Below are 13,131 nucleotides of genomic sequence, written 5' to 3'. Positions count from 1 at the left end.
ATGTCATAATTATGTCTAATGAAAATGGAAAGTATAAACTGATTAGTCTGGGAGTGGTGATACACACCTGTAATTCCAGCACTCAGGAAGCTGAGGCAGGAGGATTGCCATTGAGTTCGAGGTCGGCCTGGGCTACATAAGCGAGTTCAGAGCCAGCCCTCTGGAAGTTGGAGTAGGGAGCTAAATGGCTATCAAAGAAAAGGCAGCCAGCAGCAGTCAAATTCAGGTAAGAAGGTTTGGATGATCCCGGGTTCCAGGTATTGCAGCAGCTGGTATTCATGGCCCCAGTGTGCGGCTTCTTGGCAACTCAATTCACTTCTGATTGCTGGGTGTAAAAACTGGTACTTTTTTTTTTTAGAACAGTTACATACTATTGTGCGAAAGCCTTTGACATGATCCTAACACAGGAATTACACTTTAGAAACAGACCATAAATGATTAAGATGGGCAGAATGTTGTATTACATAGATGTGCACCCAAGCATTATCTTTAATAGCAGAGTTCAGAAATGACTTCAGTGTGTGACAACAGCGGTTGGTTAAATAAGATTTAGTTAAAATTCTGGAGTGGAGCTCTATGCAGCCACTTCAAAAATGATGCAGAAGAGGGATTGGCAAACTTTAGCCCACGCGCCAAATGGCCCACTGCTTTTATTTGTAAAGAAAACTGAGGGGAGCAAGGCCATAAGCACCACTCTGGGTTGTCTACAGCTGCCTCTAAGTCCCCAGCAGAGCTGACAAGTATGACTATCTGTATGTCCTTATTACCGGTTCTTTTAATATTTATTTAAGTTCTCCCTTTGCCCCTAGAGTACTATGACATTTTTGGTCAATATTAAGACAAAATATTACAGGGATGATAAATTGAAATACATGGTGTTTATTCAAAAAGATCCCATCTAACACATTAGCCAATACTCTAATCTCAATGGAAACACGAATTTTCCATCTCTAATTCAGCGGGACAGGTGCGAACAATGACGGTCAAGCTGTGGCCCGCAGGGGCAGCACGTGCCTTTCTTTCCTCTTTCCCCACTCTGCCTTCCACCCTGCTTGGCTTTGTCTCCCTTGAGGAGAGTAAAAAAGGCCCAGAGGACACACAAGACAGAGAGGGACAGAAATGTCCTTACCTGACAGGTGCTTTTACAGAAAGCCCTCATACACTCTGGTCTGGGCAAACACGCTCACTGTCGGGCACTTCCGTGCTTAGTGTTTTCAGAGCCCAAACCTCAGGGGGCAACCTGTAAAGCACCAGGCCTTCTTCCTGCAGCTGCTGCTAGCCTTGCTCTTCCGTGCTTCTCCACGTGGACTGTTGTGTCAGCATCTGGGTGCCCTTGCTTGGGTGTCTGAGGTAAGATCACACTGCTTCAGCTCTGGCTCCATTGCCCTTTCCCCCGTGTCCCCAGTAAGGATCCACACAAATTTCAGCTTGGCACCCGCGGGGCACACAGCCGGCCCCAGTATAGCAACATGCTTTTCTGCTTCAGCAGCTGGACAGCCAGTGACTCATCCTCACCCTTGGGGGGTCTACATGGACGGGGCACAGACTCTCTCCCTCAGCACACGTCTGCAGCAGCCAGGAGGCCCGAAGCCTCCTTGATCACCTCCCTCACTTAGCTGAGGAGACAGGCGTCTCTTTCCTGCCTCCCTTGGTGAGAAGCAGTGAGGGGTGGAAGCAGAGAGCTCATGCCAGACAGGCCCTCAAAAATCTCTGCCCGCCCATTCTTTGACAATGAGCCCTCTAAATAGTTCTGCTCCATCCTGGTTCTTTCCTTTGGTGATTGAATGGGTGATTTTCCTTCCTCTTCGCTGTGTTTTAAGGATAAATATACATTGTATGTATGATAGCATATATAAAAGATTGTTTCTGTTGTAAAATATCACATTCAAATCTTTATCTTTTGTTCTGAGTATTCAAATCTACCAAGTGGACTAGAAAACAACATTGCTGTTCAAAGTCTAAGAGTTACGGGTTTATTTCGCTAACATAGAGCCTATTTTAAAAAGGAAGTTTAATTTCTCAACATGGGATATTTTATTTCAGACTTGTCGTATAGCACGGGGTATTTTTTTTCCTGGTAGATACAAAACTCAGCTTCAACACTAACAAAAAAAATTCCTTTAACTTACTGCCTGCTTCCAACTCCAGCTAATTACTTGAACAGCAGCACCTTTAGCAGAGAAAAGCTGACACAAGGAACTGGACAAGGTCTGCGTCTCCAGTGCTCCGAGGAGAGAACAGTAAGTAAGGTCCTCTGCACAGCTCAATAATTTGCACTGCAGGAAAGCCGCGCTTCCAAGGGCAGGCAATATGTCTGCAGCATCTTCCTGGAGGAAGGAGGGCCAGGAGCTCATCTTTATGGCTTGAGGCTTGGAAGCTGCTTAACTGGGCGGAACGCCACCTCCTTGCCATCAAAGCTGTCCACCTGGCAGTGAATCTCAATGAGACAGCTGACTGGCTCAGCAGACAAGTTGCTTTGCCAGGGGGATGAGAACTTCACCAGAAGGTCTTTCAGGAAATCTGCCTAGGATATGGGGGATGCAGGGTAAGGGAAGGATCAATTCATTCCCTGAATGAAGCAGATGAGGAGGAGTAGCTGCTCTCCACTTGCAGAAACCGTTTTGAGCTTTTCTGTACCCTTTGCTCACTTAGCATTAAATCATGTGAGTCTCTCATTCAAATGTTAGCAGAAAACATGGAGAGGACTTTTTAAGTGGAGCATGAAAATTGCTTCAGTACAAAAAAAAATGAAGCTAAGAACCTTAAAAATATTTCCATTAGAGAATACGAAATAACCAGTGAAAGCAAGAAGAGCACAGGGAAGGCATGACGTCTTTAAAATTTACAGCTGAAAAACATCTGGGATTGCTACTTTTTCTAAAGAATTATTATAATTATAAACCAAGTAATTATAACACTTACTTCAGGGCACTTGCTATGTATCAGGTACCATATTCATTACTTCACACACTGTTTTCTTCTAATGACCTTGAGAATTTTAAGGGTGAATCTTCTTGGCTTCACTCTACAGGCAAGAAAAACGAGATCCAGGCAGGTTTTGAGAACTGTCCACAGACATACAGTGAGTAAATACACAACCAAGTTTCACTCTCTAGTTTGTCTCACTCCAAACCCCGGAATCTCACCCACAAGACCGTGTGTACCAAACTGACCATAAAAGATAGCATTTTACCACAGGATGATCAGGCAGGGTGCAGGGAAGCTCTGTGTGGATGTGTGTGGGATGCGAGGATACTCCGTCAAACGCTCACATTTATCCCCACTTATTCCCTGCCCTGACTGCTCCCCAGCAGGATCTCTTGGGCAAGCAGCATTCAGAAGAACTCACGCATCGCTCGAAAGGGGCCCCTGCAGGGGAATTAAGTCAGCATCATACAGTTCTGTGCCTGCTCCCAATTTTTGGTGGTGGAATAAGGGGAGGAGGGGAAAGAATGAACCAAACTTGGCCATAACCTTCAAGAAATTCCAGTTTTCTTCCTGGCTTTGAGTTCTGACCAGAGATTTCCTCCTCTACCCTTGGAGACTAAAAAATTGTAATTCAACTTTTAAAATTGTATGTGTGTGTGTGTGTGTGTGTGTGTGTGTGTGTGTAATTTGTCCTTTTTAAGGATGCCTCTGAATCTTTTGGAATTGGGAAAGCTCAACTTCAGAAATATTAACAAAGGGAAAGTATGAAATAGTTGTGGACAGTCTGGAAACGAAGCCTACTCCTACTACATGGATACTTGGAAACAGCATTCAGAAACAGCTTAGTAGATCAAAGCACAGACCCAGTGTGACTCTGAGACCTACCATTTTGGGCTGCGTGATGTTGATAGAGCAAGCCACAAAATTTAAGTCTTGCTTTTCTTTATGTAAATAAGATCAATAGAACTTATCTCATAGGATGGCTATGAAAAATGCATGAGATAATCTAGATACAGTGCTTAAAATAATTTAGCTTATGGCAAACACTCAACGCTCATCATGTATTAATGATCTTATTGGTCCTGAGGGCTGCTCTTGTTTTAAAAATTGAAAAAGAAATGTCCTTTCTGCACAGAATGCTTCCTCCAATACATTCTTCAGGTTTCAGCCAAAAAATTATTTTCAATAAAGAAATTGTTTCTTCACTTAATTCATCATCAAAATGAGATAGAATGAGCTGTTTCTCTCCAAGATTAGGCTAAGTATCCATTCCAGATTCTTCTCCACCTCCTTGCTCTGACTACTGTTGTAGAACATGCCACACTATGCTGAAAAGAATTATTTACTCACCTGTCATTCCCTTAAGGACAGTGGCTATACTTTATTCCTGATCCCCAACACTGAGGTGTTTGAAATAAAGGATTTACAAACTAAGTATCTATGGGGAGAATGAGTGGGCATTGCTAAGGTTACACATGAGAATCTGTTAAGTTACTGGATGTGCTTACACTTCTTCAGTATATTGTGACATGCATTGTGGCTGTGACATTCAGCAATTCCCACTAAGCTTTCTGATACTGTTAAGAAAGCAGACATTCCATTCCCTGAATGACTGAACAACTTCTCCATATAGTAGGTTTCACTACGTGAGGAGTTTTCTCTAACTTTTGTTTTTCTGCATTGAACAAAATAAATAGTAGTTTCAAAAGAGACGAGTAGGTGTATAATCACTGTGAACAACTCAAATAGAAGTTATTTTCCTGGTGGTGTTCACAAAGCTCACCAGAATTTCCATGCTGATCTGCGGGAACTGCGATATGCGAGAGGTGAATACTTTTGTGACTCTAGGGACACAGAACACTGTTTAAGCTTCAAGACCCTGAAATGTGGAGGCTTTTTTGTAGGTTCTTTATTGTGCCCTCTTTCACATTTTCCAGCGTAGATCTCTGGGCTTTGGTGGGGCTTTCTGAAAAAGCCTCCCTAGACTGCAGATGGGAGAGAGAATCGGCTACTGCTCCGAAGAGAGTGGAGGGCAGCAAAATGAGCCAAGGCTTTGTATCTGCTCATTACAGGCACAACAGTTATGCAAACGAGAAACCCAACGGTTTGCTAAACTGATGCCAAAAATCTTGTCCCACACTACAACAAATGTTTGACTCTGCAGAGAGCCTATGTAGAATAAAATCAATATGCTGTTGTTGGAATACATGTCTTTGGATAAAACTGGTGTTCAAGAATGCCTTGGACACTTAGCTTGAATGAGCCTTATCTAATAGCAAATTGGATATGCATTTTCTCTCTATTAGAGATGGAATTCTTGAATCCCACCCCACCCCCCGCCATCCCTTGAAAATTCTCTTGGGAAGCGATGTGAAGGGATCAGGAATGAACAATACTGTCCTTGGCATTCTGCTTACGTGGGATGATTATTGAGCCTCTTGGCTTTAGAGATGAGAAAATGAAGTTCTGAAAAGTTGAAGAATTTCCTTAGAGGTGAAACAAGTACCCAAACACAGGATTATATGGCATTTAGGTACATGCTCCTCCTTCCAACCTAGGCTATCTCTTGAGAAATCAGGTATGGCCAATAGTTTGGTTAAATGACTCTGACATCTAATGTCCTCGTTCTATGACAAAAGTCTAATTAACGTTTTCAGCAATAGATTCTTAAAGCTTGAGGCAGTTCATTGAGGGGGAGATGGTCAGGTATTTGCTTGGTTTTATGATTAAATTACTTCACACAGATTTGAGTGTCTCTGTTCTAGGAACGATAAGGGAGCAAGAGAACAGTCTTCTGGACTTTAGGTCAGCTAAACGTTTCCCAGCCCTGGAAGGTATTTTGTCTAAAATCACGAAAAGGTTTCTGCAAGACCCTGGGGATTTCCACATTGACTTTTGTTTTTAACATTGGGTGACAGTTCCTTTTATCCCTTATTTTTTCTTCAAGACTAATCAATAAACTGTCTCTTCCCTTTCAAGATTACCTTGTTGCATTATTTGCCTTAATCCAGAAGTGGCAATGTTATTTTTTTTAGCCCTTTAATAATCATATCCTCAGTACAGATGATTTCAGAGCACACTTGTACAGTAGAAGCTTAATATTACAATCCCACCAATTTGTTTGCATTTATTATTCTGTCAAATTCTGCTCGCTGAATTAGGACACAAATATCACATCCATGAAGACACATCTGGAAAGCAAATTCCTTGTAAGAACATTTCATCCCATTGGGGTGAGGATTTGGAGAATAGTCACACACAGAAAGAAAGAGCAGGTGTTGGGCGGTGAGGCAACCATAAGAGTCAAGTTTAATTTAAACGAGGGAGTCCCCCTAGACCTGTGAAACCTGGGGACGAGGAGTCAGGCAGATGCGAGTCAGGGATGTCCAATACTAGTAAAGTTGTGCATAATGCATGTCTAATACATTTATATTTACATTTTAAATCCCCGGTTTACTGGCATTTGCTTTTTGTTTAGAGATTATAGAGGGATCCAGCTTTATTTTCTTCTAGGAAGGCAATGTTCTTAAAGCTATTGATTAAATACTTAGTGTTCCCCTCACCAGGCTGAAATCGTGTAATAAGCTCTACCTTTAAATAAGCTTCATGATCCTCTCTTCCCTCTCATTCTTTCTCCCTGCTTATTCATGAACCAAAATCATGTTCTTTGATCTATTTAGCTTAATTGATGTGTATTAAAATAACAACTATATACACAGTGCTCCTGGCATTGCCTGGGTTCTGGGAAACAACAGAGAGAAATGCTTTCCTTTGGAACTGGACATCCTAAAGAGTTTTAGTGTCTGGTATGGAAAGGTCCTTTCTCCTATTATTCTTATTTAGCATCAATTTCTTGGCAATTAAGGTACACTTATTTTCCGGTTGAACCTCTGGATCATTATATCTAGCATTAAGTAAGAATATTCTAATTTGACATTTGATTAGAATTCATTAAATTTATATATTAATAGTGTCTATTAATATAAAGTATATTTGGGAACCTGGGATATGGGATATTCTTCAATTTATTTATTTTTTAGCCAATGACATTGTCAAATCTCTTAGTAATGTTATTAGCATTTTTCAGTCTAGAGTCACCAGATTACCGTTATATCATATGCATATGATATCTTTATCTCTTTTTCCTAGTAACATAATAAATTTTCCATGATTATTTTATTACCTTAGACAGTTCCTAAAACATTATTTAATTTTTTTTCTGTTTTTATTTTCTATTTTTCAATGCTAATCATTTTAGTGTTTATTTTTAATATAATATTTGTGGTTGGTATTAAACAGTCTTTGAAATTCCATTACATCTTTATAACCTGGATTTTTTATTTCAAAATTAGAATTGGCAGCTATATGTCAGGAGGTATGTCTTAGCATTAAGTAATGTATTTATGGTATTCTTTTTATTTAACTTACAGTTTGATGAGTTATTTTCTAACATTTTCTAATGTTGAACTATCCCTGCATTCCTGTAATATGCTCTGCTTGTTCATGTTACTTTGGTTTAACTTGTTGATTTTTACATAGAACTTAGGTACTGTTTTGGATCCATATTCATCAGTGAAATACTTTAGAGTTTTCTTCATATTCCATCTTCATGAGGCCTACGAAGTAAGGTTATGCTAGCTTTGTAAATCAAATTGGGAAGCTTTCCATCATTTGCTATGGTCAGAAATTTTTTGGATAACATAAGGATTAGCTGTTCACTGAAAGTTAGATAGAATTCAGCTGTAAAACCATCTGGGCCTGGCACATACTTTAGTGAATAGATAATTTTTGAAGCATGTTTGTGGTACAGTGAGAAGAAGACTGCCTTTGTCGTCAAAGAATTACATTTGAATTCCTGCCCAACCCCGCTGCTCGCTGTGTGACTTGGGTGAGTGATTTACTTTCTATTCTGTGAGGTAGTGATCTACTACCTACCCATCTTATTGGGAAGATCACTTCCTAGACATGTTTATGAATTGAGAAAGAGTAAGTAAGAATCTGAACAGTATCTGATACAAAGTAGATGTTCAATCAATGGCTATTTCTCTTTCCCATCAGTCATTTTCATCTTAATCATTCCTTTCAGGTTGTGTGCATTCTGACAGTTATAGGAACAGCAAATATATTGATCTGTGATTATCTGAACTAAGTTTTCTCAACTCTCTGGAATGTCTGTGAGGACTTAGCCCAGCCCTACAGCTGAATGTGGCAAGTCATGGTGGGCGGGGGAATGTTGCACAGGTGTTCCTGTCTCAAAGCTAGTGTTTTTAATTTTGATCAAAATTCAGAAAAATTTGTACTCTCATTTGAAGAGGCAGTTCCTGGTTTCAGAGTTTTGAATTTGATTTACATTTCCCTACATGGGTACCCATGAATCTCTGTCGAATAAAACATGACCTTGAAGTTTTGCTGGTAAGAGTAGTTCCTTTGACAGACAGCCCTTTGAGCTAAATATATTCGTAATTCAAAAGCCTTCGTTTAGTGCCCCCGTCATTTATCTCATGAGCAGATGATTGCCCCATTCATTTATAGCTAATATTTATTTCTGAGATATTTCAATGCAACAGGTTTTTTTTTCTCCCAATGCAAAGTACTATGAAAATGCTTCAGTGGTTACAGGAGCAGTTTCTCAATGAATTAAAGGGGAAAATAAGCTCATTATCTTTAAAGTTTCTATAGGGAAAAAAATCTACGCAGACTGTGTTTACATGATACAAAGATAACTCTTAAACAATTAAAATGGAAAAAAAAAACTTTCTACACAATAGATCATGCCAGGGTAGATTATATATGTGCAGTCTAGGCACTGCACTTTTTCTAAAGGATATTGTAGGAATCATTATACTGAGCCAAAGGAACTTAGGATTCTGGGGGATATGTGATAGAGTATATTTAGATTTCATGCAGTTCTGACAGAATTCTGACAGAATTGTGTCATAGATTTTTGAAAGTTAATTTATCCAACTTAGTATGTTATGTTATATAGGAGTATTGACCTTCCTTCCTCCCCCACTGAAGTGTTCATTATTTATTTGAATTTTGGAACTCAAGGTTTGACCCTTGTTGTACATTTGTTTGACCTCTCTTATTTTCTCCTTCGGGAATTGAGTCCATCTTGGTTCCATTTGTTCTTCATCTACATTAGCTCTCCAAAGCAAATTTACTACAAGTCTGGTCCAGAAAACATTTCTGGAATTTAAGCTTTGTTTTGGGTGTTTGTGAGAAGGAAACTTGCCATCACCAAATCGAGTTTCTTGAGCCCACACAGAGTGTGTGGCATGGGTCCAATATTTCCTTTCTGGTTCCTTTGAGATTTGTTTATTACGTTGAAAATCATAATTTCCATAAAACACCATAAGACCTTCCTATATCATAGTACAAAAGAATAGCTGAGCAAAGAGATTCAGCTTCATTTTGAAGATTGGTTTTGTCACATGTATTAGCAACAATAAAAGCAAACACACGGAGCAAAACAACTGCAGTGGAAGAAGCACATGGTATAGGAAACTAAGCTTTTTATTTCTGATGCAACCTGTAGGGTCAACAAGATGTTGCTGGGTTTTGCTGGGCTGCCTCAGACCTGTTCAGATGCTTGTGTGCAAGGTAAAGTTTGAAATAATCATCCTGGAGGGGTGGATTAAGATCAAATTATAAAGCGTGATGTTGTTGACAGCTAAAGCAAATTGTCTTTCAGTTCAGTCACAGGAGACTTTGCTACTGAGCCTGGCTTTGAGTTTTAGTGTCTTTTTGAGTTTAGTGCATGGTGATAGACACAGGTCTAGTTTTAGTCTTTGGCATGTAGAAAGCCAGTTTTTCCAGCACCTTTTTTTGTTTTTTGGTACTGGGAATCGAACTCAGGACCTGCGCTTGCCGGGCAGGCACTTGTGCCACTGACCTATATCCCCGGCTCTTGTTGTTGATTTGAATATCTGTGTTGTCCAGCCTGCTCACCTTTGTCATGTGGGTCCAAGTCCCTAGTGTTCTCTGGATTACTGGACATCTAGTGATAATTTTCATATACCCGCAAGAAAGTTCTCAATTTCCAGAGAGAATTTTATTTGGACTGTAAATAGTTACCTTTCCCTCCCTCCCTCTCTTTCTTTATGATTGGTTGTTCTTGAATGTTGACTTATCTCTGTGTAAGAATGAGACCAAATTCTCACTAATCGGTACCGAAGTAAGAAAATAGCAACAGCACCTTTTGTAACTGACGCTCCTCAGTGCTGCACTGTCCAATACGTGCTCTTTTCAGATCATCCCAGGTTGTGCGGCACATGGTAAGTTGGTACTTCCTGGCCTGGTCATGGTCAGTTTGGGCCATGTGACTAGTACTGGCCAGTGGTTTATCAGGGAATTGATGAATGCCACTCCTGGTCTGGAGCATTTATGGCAGCAGCAAGAGCACCCAGAGCTCTCTTTCTCTCTGTCAAGTAATCAGCTGCTTTGTCAGTCATGATCTCTAGGGGTGCCCACTCCTCTTTACCCATGAGAAGCATGTAGCATGCTTTTTAAATGCTGAGATTGGGTCCAATATTAGTATTTTTAGACTATCCCTATATGATAGCACGTTTTAGACTATCCCTATACAAAGGCATGTGTTGGTTGCAAGTGCTGGCTCTACCTTGTTAGAAACACTTATAATTCTCCTGGTACTTTTACTGCTCTCAAAAGTACTCCATTGTCTTTCTTTGTATGTCCTTATTTGAAATGAAAAGTTGGTGCCCCTATGGGTATCTCCTTCCTGTGCTGCTGCTGTCATCTGAGAGTCATTGCTCTTAGTCATTCTCCATGACACAGTGAAACAGACAAGCCTGTATTCCAGGGTATTTGACCTTGGCCATTAGATTCCAATCCTTCTCTAGCCATAGATATCTGTAGGTACCTGTGGCATCTAACCATATCCCACGACCTTTAGTTACATGAAGCTCCCACCTTTGGACACCCGGCTCCTTTGAGGCTACCAGCACTTTACTTTGCACTGCCTGCATGACTTCTTCCAGTGATTTCTGCCAACCATGCCAAACCAGTTGGTCACCAAAGGCACCTGCCCAGGGCAGCAAGAATTTTAAATCACGGGAGTCATATTTCATGTACAGAAGTTTCTCTAGGAATGCAAGGCCTGGTGAAGCAACTGTCTGTGTGGTTCACTCAGGCCCTTGAATGGGATGACAACAAGACTTTTTCTGGTTTGTATGCTTTGTAACAGCAGAGTTAGATGAGTACAAGGCACCCAGCAGGAACTCAATAAATACTTGCTGAATAAGTCAAGTGAACTGAATATAGTTCATAGGTTAATGATATGCTGCTTAAATAACAAAGACTGAATTCTCCTGATTGCTTTTCTAGTTTAGAATCATGGTAAGGTAGGCTTTAGAGGCCTTCCTGCCTATGACCCTACACCAGATATTCAATTATTACAGCTCTACAGGAGTAGGTTAATTTCCCATAAAAGGACAGGCTTTCTTTTTATCTCCTTCACCCAGTCAGACGGGATTGTCCCCTCTGGTGTCCTAAGGATATTTCAAAACCACAGGTATGTGTGTAGTTTGGAATGCCTGAAAGCACAAAGCCACATATATTTTTTAAAAAGTATTACTATTTGCTTTTCTATTGTTAAAAGTTGAAACTATTCGTGTATTTACCCTGGGGACAGTCGTGCGTGACGGAGGTATGTGCACTCAGCGTTCTTTCCTTGTCTCTTGGGCTGTCACCCTTTGCTCGGGCTCAAATACAGTTCTTTGTTCACACAGTAAAGGGCTCGCACTGTCTGAATACACAAAACGTTCACAGTTGCCAGGGTTTATTTGCACACACACATGCTAAGGTAGCATGATTTTCCTTGTATTCTTAAATCTGCAGGTCACCTCTATGTGTTTCCGTGCTACTTCGTTGAAATAATTACTTGAAAAATGTATTTCCATCTGTGTAAAAGTTTATGTCCAAGACTTGTGGGCCAGCGGTTGCATCTGAGTAACAGAATTTCAAGTAATTTGCAGCCTCTTCTTACTTTTAATTTGCTTTATTTGGTTCTAGACAGCCTGGCTATGAAATACCATCTTCTCGGCCCTATGGTGAGAGCTGGAAATATGCAGTGTATGAAACCAGATAGAATTCTCGCTCTTGTGATCCTCGTAGCCCTTCTCACACTGGCAATAAGAATGCACATACATTAACTCATTTTTAAAGGTATTAAACATACCCTATAGATTTCAGCTGAGTTCTAACCTGGAAACCATGTCTGCAGCACTGACTTGAGGGATCCCCCTGTGTCATTAATAATGAAGTTCAGCAATGCAAACTTTTTAAAAAATGAATTATATCCCCATCTGTAAAGCATAAATACTCCACGTCTGCCTCGTGGAACGTGTGTACTCACAGCTGCAGCCGCACATCCTTGCAGAAATCACCGCTAATGAGCACTTCCTGTTCTCTTGTTTTTAGGTGACTCTGAGAAACCCGAGGGTGTTTAGACTGATGAATGAGGTGCTTGACTTCAGTCTTGTGCCTGCCCGGCTCCAGAGCTTATCTGCTTTCTGTTTGTTTTCTGTGCTCCTATTAGGTTGTTGTTAGTTACATTCTGATGTTTGTAGTTTGGGGAAATCTGTATCTTTGTTATTTATGTTATCAATAATGTGACCTGGGCCTTCCTCAGCAATGTTCCAACTGTTCCCAGGTCCTCAATCACTAATTATGCAGAGGAGCAGATTGTGGAAACTCTTTCCTTATGGCTCCATTCTGGAGGAGTTGTTTTTATTAAATTGCCGATGTCTTGAATTATAATTAGGTATTGGCCCATATTTTCAGCATTTCTCCTCACTCTGTCTCTGTCTCTCCTTCCCCCTCGCCCCTCCTCAGTGTTTTCTTGCCCTCTTTAAATTCTTTCCTTTTTCACTTACTACAGGCTGCAAACTTTATCAAAAGAGAAAGAGGAGCCTCAAGTCATTAGCGTCAGAAGCAAGCTTGCCTAATAGCAGATGACAGGGCAGCGTGTTCCGTATCAGGAGGTTCTGTTTCTTGCAAAAAGTCATTAGGATGTGGAGCAGCCTGCCAGACGAAGTGGTAGAAGCTGGAGAGCTTAACAAGTTCAAGGGCAAGGAAGGGATTTATTTACAGCCTTGCAACACAGCCTGGCCCGGTACAGAGAAGGAGACTTACCAGAAATCAGAGCAAATACAGAAAGAAAAATGGGGACCATCGGGACTT

General features: G+C 40.6%; 1 long non-coding RNA gene across 1 annotated transcript; it reads right to left on the bottom strand.

Annotated features, from left to right (window-relative positions):
• Positions 1-1,192: 1,192 nt before the first annotated feature.
• Positions 1,193-12,385, bottom strand: LOC106148956. The gene is made up of 3 exons (XR_001234771.1): positions 12,305-12,385; positions 2,923-3,025; positions 1,193-1,345 (listed from the first exon to the last, which is right to left on the bottom strand). It is a non-coding gene; the product is annotated as an uncharacterized LOC106148956 (long non-coding RNA).
• Between the last annotated feature and the right edge of the window lie 746 nt (positions 12,386-13,131).

This window comes from Chinchilla lanigera, unplaced genomic scaffold, assembly GCF_000276665.1.
Source record: "Chinchilla lanigera isolate Chin_1 unplaced genomic scaffold, ChiLan1.0 scaffold00033, whole genome shotgun sequence".
Classification (NCBI taxonomy): domain Eukaryota; kingdom Metazoa; phylum Chordata; class Mammalia; order Rodentia; family Chinchillidae; genus Chinchilla; species Chinchilla lanigera.
This window is presented reverse-complemented; position numbering and strand designations above follow the sequence as displayed.